General features: G+C 34.2%; 1 protein-coding gene across 1 annotated transcript in view; it reads right to left on the bottom strand.

The window, feature by feature from the left end:
• Positions 1-9430, bottom strand: part of EPHA5 (EPH receptor A5) — a 617348-nt gene that overhangs the window by 272023 nt on the left and 335895 nt on the right. The gene's annotated exons all lie outside the window — the stretch shown is intronic.

The raw sequence follows: 9430 nt of genomic DNA, 5'->3' as shown, positions 1-9430 counted from the left end.
TTATAACTGAGTTATGAGGAATAGAAATCTAAATTTTGATCTAGTTTGTCATGGTTTTTCACTAATTCTCAGACAACAGTCAGTTTTATTATCCCATAAATTGAAAAAAATACTCATTGCCCTCAAGTCGAACCCAACTCAAAGCCACCCCTCCTTGGGTTTCTGAGGCAGTATCACTACATAAGTAGATTGCTCAATCTTCCTTCCAAGGAGTGCTGGTGGGTTTGAACCACCAGCCTTCTGGTTAGCAGTCAAGTGCCTCAGTCACTATGCTACCAGAGCTTCTTTTATTATCTTATAGCAGACACAGATGATTATTCTTGAAGAAGTATCCTGCAATATCATCACAAGCTAGCACTTTATATCTTCCTTCTAGTTTTTCTGAAAGGCATCTGTAGCCATTTCTTAATACACTGGAGGATGCTTAATGTCCAGCCCTTTCAGATATTATTGAATTCTGCCTCTGAGCTAACATTAATCCCTGTTGATTCACAATCCCACTAAGGAACATCAATTTGAGCAAAGGCAATGAGGTCATGTGATGAATGAGATTTTGGGATGACTCCATATTACAATTGGTAAAATAATACCTCAGTTTCATCCTTTGGGTTTTTCTGGATCCCTGGTGTGTATTTGGAAGATTTACTCTCCAAGTGGAAGAAATCTCTCTCTTTCTCTGATCCATGAAGAAAAAAGTGCTCAAATTGAAATAATGGCCAAATGAAAGATCTCTGAGATCCCTCTTTCTAACAAAGGAGTAAACACAATTCTTTACTATATTTACAGAAGAATTCATCATTACAGTCACTACAAAAAACGTGGAAGATCAAAGAGTAGGGATTCTTAATATATATGGCTTTCTATTACCTGTTTTGCCTGTGTAGAAGACAAATTAATCTTGGCTAACAACAATAAGTTTGATGTGATTTGCTTTGTACTTGACTCTAAAAACAACTTTTGTGGTCTCTTCGCTGAAACAGATCTACAAAGACCTTGGCCCTTGGTATTCTAGTACTGCTTTATTCAGTGGCAATGATTTTTGTTTTCTTTAACTTTGCAATTAAAACAAAAAAAGAAGAGTACCAGAAAATATCTGCTGCTACTTGACAGAGAAAATGGCATATTTTCACCCTTTTGTTTTAGCACTCTTTTTAATTTTTCAGCCTGAAAGCCTTAATATATTCTTCAGAAAATCTGAGCATACCAACACCCTGTGGACATCATATTAATCAATGATGTGAATGGCATAAAATTGAAAGGATGTGGTGAACTGGGAATAGCTTGTTCTCCAGATACCTCTGTAAGAATCAAGAACTACCTTTACCACCTCTTCATAATAGATGGACTGCCTTCCTTAGTGATATTTCTGGTAGTCTGGAACATGTAGAGGCATTCTTTCTAAAGTAAAGGACAAGTTTTCTGCACTCTGCAATCAATGTCTCGCGAAGCTAGGATTCTGAGAAAAGACTCAGGAATCTAAGACAAATTCCAGGCAAGTGAGATCTGCTCTAGTTCAATCAAGAATTAGGATCCTGTATTTTTGAATATTTAATTGCTAATAATTTTTGTTTTCTGATTAGACTGAACTTATCTTTTTGATTAAAATATATATGTGCATATATTAAAATAGCTTTGAGCTTTAGTCTTTGATATAGTATGTGTAGATTAAAAGTATTTTCATATAAAACTTGAAAAATGTTTACAGATGAATGTGATAAATACTCATTATTTTGTGAACAGAAAATGAAATTTTAATATAAATTGCCTTCAAGGAACTTTAGGTTTCTTATAGATTTGCTGATATCTATCTATCTATGCATCTATCAATCTATCTATCTACTTATCTCTTACATACTAACCACTAATACCAAAGATGTAGAAATATAAAATTTTTACAAATTTCTGCAGTTTGAAATTGATCAAATATGGAATCAAGATGCATTGATAACTACTGGTGATTGGAAATTGAAAGTTAGAAACAAAGAAGTTTCAGAATTGGAAAATGTGACCTTGGTAATAGAAACAACCTCAGAAATCACATGACAGATTTTTGTAATAGCAGTGACCTGTTCTATAGAAATACTTTTTTTTTTTTTCCAACAAAATAAGTGGTGACTATACATATGGATCTCACCAGATAGAATACATAGGAATCAACGTGACTATATCTTATGGATGTAGGATGTGGAAATAGATGATAGAAGAAGTTCAATATCATCAGTCAAAACAAGGCTAGGGGCAGATTGTGGAACAGACCATCAATTGCTCATATACAAGTTCAAGTTGAATCTGAAGAAAAAAAGACAAGTTCATGAGAACCAATGTGCACACTGAGTGTATAACACCTGAATTTAGAGACCATAACAAGAGTATATTTGTCACATTGAACATTAATGATTGATGACTAGATAAGTTGTGGGATGACATCAAGGATATCATACACAGAGGGAAAAAAGAAAGATCAGTAAAAAGACTAGAAAGAAAGAAAAGACTAAAATGGATGTCAGAAGAGACTCTGAAACTTGCTCTTAAAAGGAGAGTAGTTAAGTAAATAGAAGAAATTACAATGGAAAAGAGCTGAACAGAGATTTCAAAAAGCATCTTGAGAAGACAGTAAAATATTATAATAAAATGTGCAAAGACCTGGAGTTGGAAAACCAAAGAGAAGAACATGTTCAGCATTTCACAACTTGAAAGAACTGGGGGAAAAAAAAAAAAATAAGCCTTGAGTTGCAATAATGAAGGATTATGGAGAAAATAATTTACCAATGCAGGAAGCATCCAAAGAACATGGAAGAAATACAGAGAGTCACAGTATCAAAAAGAATTGGTCAATATTCACCCATTTCAAGAAGTAGTATATATTTATAAACAGGTGGTATTGAAGGTGCAAGCCCTGGTGGGGCAGTAGTTAAAATGCTCTGCTGCTAACCCAAAGGCTCGGTTCTAACTCACCAACTGATCTGTGGGAGAATGATATGGCAGTCTGCCTCTGTAAAGATTTACAGCTTTGGAAACATTGTAGGGGAATTCTACTCTTTCCTACAATATCTCCAGGAGTTGAAATCAATGAGACAGCAGTGAGTTTGTTTTCTGGTTTGGTATTGAAAGACAAAGTCCAAACTGCACTGAAGGCATTGGTGAAAACAAGGCTCTAAGAATTGATGGAATGCCCATTAAGATGTTTCAAAAAACCAATGCAATATTGGAAGCACTCCTTCATTGCAGTTATGCCAACAAACTTTTAAGATAACTAAATGGAAAATAGACTGGAAGAGATCAAATATGTGTGCCCATTCAAAAAAGGTGATCAAACAGAACACAAATTATTGAATAATGTCAATAATATCACATACAAGTACAATATTGCTGAAGAAAATTAAAAAAAAAAAAAAATGGTCGCAGCAATACTTCAACAGGGAACTGTGTTAAACTAAAGCCAGAACCAGAAGAAGATATGGAATAAGGGATATCATTGCTGATGTCAGATGGATCTTGGCTGAAAGCAGAGAATACCCCAAAATTTTTACTATAGTTTTATTAACAGTGCAAAGGCATTAGATTGACGGGGCCATAACAAATTATGGTTATCCTTGCAAAGAATTGGAATTCTAGAACACTTGATAGTGCTCATGTGGAACCTGTACATAGGCAGTCATTCAAATATGACAAGGATATACTGCATGGTTTAAAATCATGTGTCCATGTTGCATCCTGTCAATGTACTTATTAATAGGTATGCTGATAAAATAATCAAAAAATCTGGACAATAAAATTGAGAATGTGGCATGAGCATTAGAGGAAGACTCAGGAACAACATGAGAGATGCAGAAGACAAAATTGCTTTTTGAAAGCAAAGAGGATTTGAAGCATTTACTGATGAAAATCAAAGACTAAAGTCTACAGTATTAATTACAACTCAACATAAAGAAAAATAAATTCTCAAATCTGGACCAATAAGTGCCATCATGATAAGTACAGAAAACACGGAAGTTGTCAACTATTTCATTTTACTTGGATGCACAATCAGCACCCACGGAAGCAGCGGTTAAGAAATCAAACAACATACTGCTTGGGCAAATCTTTTGCTGAAGACCTCTTTAAAATGTTCAAAGGTAAAGATCTCAACACAAGAACTAAAGTACCCTGACCCAAGTCATAGTATTTTCAATCCCCTCATATGCATGCAAAACCTGGAAAATGAATAAGGAAGACCAAAGAAGAATTGATGCCTTTGAATTATGGTGTTAGCTAACAATATTGAATATATACCCACTCTTCACTTGAGAAGAATATTGTGCTTGGTCAAGTGGAGCATCAGCGACAAAGGAGAAGACTCTCAATGAGATTGATTGACACAGCCACTGCGATAATTGGCTCAGGTATAGCAAGTATTGTGAGGCTGGCGCAGAACTGTGCAATGTTTTGTTCTGTTTTACACAGGATCGTTATGAGTCAAAGTCAACTCAATGGTACCTAACCACAACAAAAACTTCACTTAATAACATGGTTAGGTTCCAAAGACCAGGTCATTATGCAAAGGTTGGCATTATATCACAAGGATGATGACCACATTAGATCATAGCAGGGAGGACGAGTACATCATTATGTTGTTGTTAATGTTGTTATGTGCTGTCGAGTCGGACCTGACTCATAGTGACCCCTCCTTGGGTTTCCAAGGCAGTATCACTATGGAAGTAGATTTCCCCATTTTCCTTCCAAGGAGTGGCTGGTGGGTAGGAATCACCAGCCTTCTGGTTAACAGTCAAGTGCCTTAGGCACTACGCTACCAGAGCTCCCATACATCATTATAGAACTGCCTATTACAACATTATATAAGTGTCAAATTAGATCATAACTGCCAAAGTTGTTATATAACTGCCAAATTACAACATTATATATGTATCAAATTACATCATTACATAACTGTCAAACCACTGAGAATCATTGCATAGCCAAGTTGAAACATAATAAGATTATTCATCACAGACAATGTTAATCTTTCCTCACACCTCATTGTTCTTCACTGCCAGATATGTGGTTAATATGCAGAATAGTTGAATAGTAGATTTTTAGTATAGCTGTCAATGCAAAATGTCAAATAATGAGACAGTTAATAAGCGACGAGTAGGTATATCATGGACTTCCCGAAGAACAAATAAATCTCTTTGAATAAGTACAGTCAAAATACTTTTAAAAGGGAAGATGGAAAGATTCTGTGTCATGTAGTTTGGACATATTATCAGGAGGGACATGTTCCTGGAAAAGGACATCATATACTTGGTGTGGTAGTTAAAGTTACATGTCAGCTTGGCTGGGCCTGGTTTTGAGTGGCTACACAGCTGGATGTAGTTATTTCCCATGGTGAGATTGGTAAGCAACTCCATGGTGGAAGCTACTGGGGCAGCTGAGTAGCTGCCTTAGCTGTGTGGTCTGCTTCCGGCATATAAGATGCTACTTCAAAGAAGGTATGAAGCTTTTTTGGCATGCTTGAATCCTGCATGTAGCTGAGCCATTTTTCAGCAGCCTGCCACACTGTCTGCCAACCTTGGGACTCTTAGTGGACTTGAATCAATGACCTGCCATGTGGTTTGGTAATAATGGGAGTGTGCCTTTTTGTCAACCTTAGGTTTGCCAGCCTCAGCACCCAGCAGCTGCCTGAGTGAAGAAAGCCTCCAGCTTCCGTGGGCCGGGAGCAAGAGGCAGAGCTGAAGCCTAAGGTCAAGGGGCTTTCGCCCAGCCCCTAGAGGCTGGCACTTTGAATTCAGACTTCTGGTCTCCATAACTGTAAGGAAATAAACTCCTGTTTGTTCAAGCCATCCCATTTGTAGTATCTTCTGTTAGAATGGCACCAGAGAACCAAAACATTTGGTCAATTCAATTAAAAAATCAGCAAAAAAGAGGAAGATTCTGAACAAGATGGATTGATTGACACAACAACTGTAACAATGTACTCAAACACAGCAACAATTGTGAGGCTGACACAGGACTGGAAAATGTTTCATTCTATTGTACACAGCTGTTGCTAGGAGTCAAAACCAACTCAACAGCTTCTAACAACAACAATAGTAGCCATTTATATATCCATTATATATCTGTCTATGAGGATATATTTTCCATTCTCTGATGAGTAAAACAAAAGGGCAGAAATGTCATATAAATTTGCCTAAATACATTATTGGCAAAGAAATATGTTTTAACAAAATTTTTGCAATAGTGTATTTTACAAAGAAGACTTATCAACTCATTAGAAAATTCAAGGCATGTAAGGAATTTTATTCATTTTCTAAATTTAAGGGTTTAATAAATTACAGTTTGCATAGTCACAATTTTTATCTTTTTTTAATTTGACTATTTTTAAAGAGTTTTTAACACAATTACATGTTTTTCTTATCATTTTTCTCTTTTCTTCAACCTACATTTATTTATCTTCATGCAACCTCTACTTTTTTTTTTTTTAAGCTCTTTTCTTCATCATATGTGTTTATTTTTCTTGGCCATGAATATGGTATTAGCAATTGTAACATTCTTTCCTTTCATCCTCAGTACTATAAGCCACATTTTAGGACTATAAACCCCACACAATTCTAGAATTTAGATTTACCTTAACATTTTTCAATTTAGCTTGACTATTATATCATAAGCAAAAAGTGTCTTTTGAATTCAAACAGCAAGATGCTAGATTCCATCATCATATAATAGCTGGGAAAATGTTTTAAATACTGTATAACCATTCATAGATTAATCATTTAATCATTAAACTTGGCAGGAAATCATTATTTCCTTTTATAGGTTGATCATCTTGGGATGGTTAATCAATTTTAGTTCCTAGCTTAATGCAAAATTTTTTCATACTGAAGAAATAACTATTTTTTTCTTCAGGTGCTTTTTTTTTTAAATCTCGTTTTCAATCTGGACAGTTCATACATGGATTCTCTCACCAAAACATAATCATTTGAATCTGAACAACTTTCGAGGCCATTTATAAATTTGAAGCAAAATTGCTTAAAAAATAAATGCATTTTTCAGAAAACCATCCTTAGAGAAATTTGACACCAATTTTCTAATTCGCTAAAGGAAGGTTTAATACAAACCTCCTATGGTACAGATGACTCTCTTTAATTTAATGCTTAAAGATATTCAGACTTTAAAAGTCAACTACTATCACCCACTTTCTGGAATGTGAGGACTTGATAAATATTCAACAATGGTGATGTTAAAACTAAGACTTTTTAAGGGCTACTTGAATTAGCAATTTTTGTGGAAATTGAGATTTTATTCACAATGTAAGACTCTGAGGGGGGAAAAAAAACTTTTTTTGATAAATTTGAAAAGATTTTTCAGTTTGTGTACCTTGAAAACTTAGAGAAAATCAGCAGCAAAAGTCAACAACTATCTTCTTTGAATACAAATGTTTGCTTTACCTGACAATATGCATTAATCATTAGTTGGATGAAAATTAATCTTCCTTACTTCCAGGTATTTAAGCTTCAAGAAACATACTTTGGAGTCCAAACACACCAGAAAGGCAAAGAAAACTAGGACAAATATTTACTAAGCATACCACTAAAATAATTATAATAATAATAATAATTTTGTATTTAGTTCATCAAGTTATGCAAGGTAGAGTGATTCCGTCAAAGGAATGCAATTTTAGTGATTACTCAATATGTTCTTAATATGTTAATGGAAGAATCATATGTAGAACCAAGTAAGTGTGAAAGGTATTGCATAAGAAGCCTGGAATAACATATTTAAATCATATATGTATATATATATATATATATAGAGAGAGAGAGAGAGAGAGAGAGAGAAAGATAGATCACATTTACTGAACACTTGTGACATCTGGACAGATGTAAAATCTATATATGCTGGTATTGCCTACAGCAGAGTCTATACTGGGAGAAAGATTCATTTTATATATAAAAAATACACTGCAAAAAGTGATATATGTGTGTACAGTGTTTTCTCTCAAAGAGTAAAAATAAATGTTTGTGGGTATATATTCAAAATGGATAAGAATTTCTATAACATTTAGAAAGATTCTTATTGAATAGGTCATGTAACGCATCATCAGGATTACTCTTGATGTTTTCCCCTACTCTGTCAACTAGGAAAAAATAAAATAAAACAGTAAACTCAACTGCATACATTTTCTTATACTTAAGAGATTTACTGGACACATTCATCATATCAAGTTAATTATTTTGACTGATACTTAATTACCAATGTTCTCTTTTCAAGCCAATCATTCCACAACCTCAAAACTTATACTATTATATGAAATAACTTGCCTCCCTATGACTGTTCTGACCAGGGACACAAGAAATGGTCCTGGATAGAATGGGAGAAAATTGTTGAACAATTTTTTTTTATTATTTTTTTAAAGGCCAGATTTATTGAAACAACAGAGATTAGAGGAAACCCTAAGACTATCACTCTGAGATACCTTTAAACTTTGAACTGAACCACTCCCATAGGTCATTTTTCAGCTAAATAATAGGGTCATAAAATTAATACTACCCCTGGGTGCTGTGCTCCTTTAAATTAAAATATAAAATAATCATATATAGAAGAAAAAAATAGTTAATAATTACTCTAAAGCAAAGATGAGAAAATCAGGTGTAGCAGGCAGGGAAGCTAGATTAATGGAAACAGAGCAACCAGAATGGAAATAAGGAAAATGTTGACACAATGTGGAAATTGTAACCAATGTCAATGAATAATATGTATAGAAATTTTGTAACCTAATTTTCTGTATAAACTTTCATCAAAAACACAATATAATATCATATATACATACACACATGCATACACACACATATTATATGATGTAACTCTAATTTGATTCAGTCAAATATATCTTATTTTATTGTGAGTACTGGTGAAAATGCTATGCTCATTGACCAAAGCCCACCTGAAGTACTGAATTGGCAATGAGAGCTGTAGCCCAGACATATGGGGGGATTACAACTTTTTTTAGGGATGGTGGTGGGGGCTTTTAATGATTTTATCTTTAATCTTTCCCTCTAAGGAAAATTATAAATTACACATAGGCTGTGAATGATTCTTGCCAAATAGTTGGTTGAATTCATAATTTAGCCATAGTTTGTCTTTTGTTTTTGATTTTACCAGAGAAGCCTTCTATGTTGATTTATCAAAGAAGTGAGTATATGAGGAAAAAATATGAAGAGATTTGTAGCTCCAGTAGAACTATATGTATCACTTAAAAAAACAACAACAAAAAACACTATCAAGTTGATTTCACTCATGATGACTCCATATGTTACAAAGCAGAACTGTTCCAGAGCATTTTGTTTGCTGGAATAGATGAGAAACAGATCCCCAGGTGTTTCTTTCACTGTACCCATGGATGGGTTTGAACCAGAAAACTTTAGGTTACTACTTTAGTGCAAATCATTTATCC

This window comes from Orycteropus afer, unplaced genomic scaffold (genome assembly GCF_000298275.1).
Source record: "Orycteropus afer afer isolate SDZICR_OR568_19922 unplaced genomic scaffold, OryAfe1.0 scaffold00414, whole genome shotgun sequence".
Classification (NCBI taxonomy): domain Eukaryota; kingdom Metazoa; phylum Chordata; class Mammalia; order Tubulidentata; family Orycteropodidae; genus Orycteropus; species Orycteropus afer.
The sequence above is the reverse complement of the archived record's forward strand: the minus strand, read 5'-3'. Positions and strand labels throughout refer to the sequence as shown.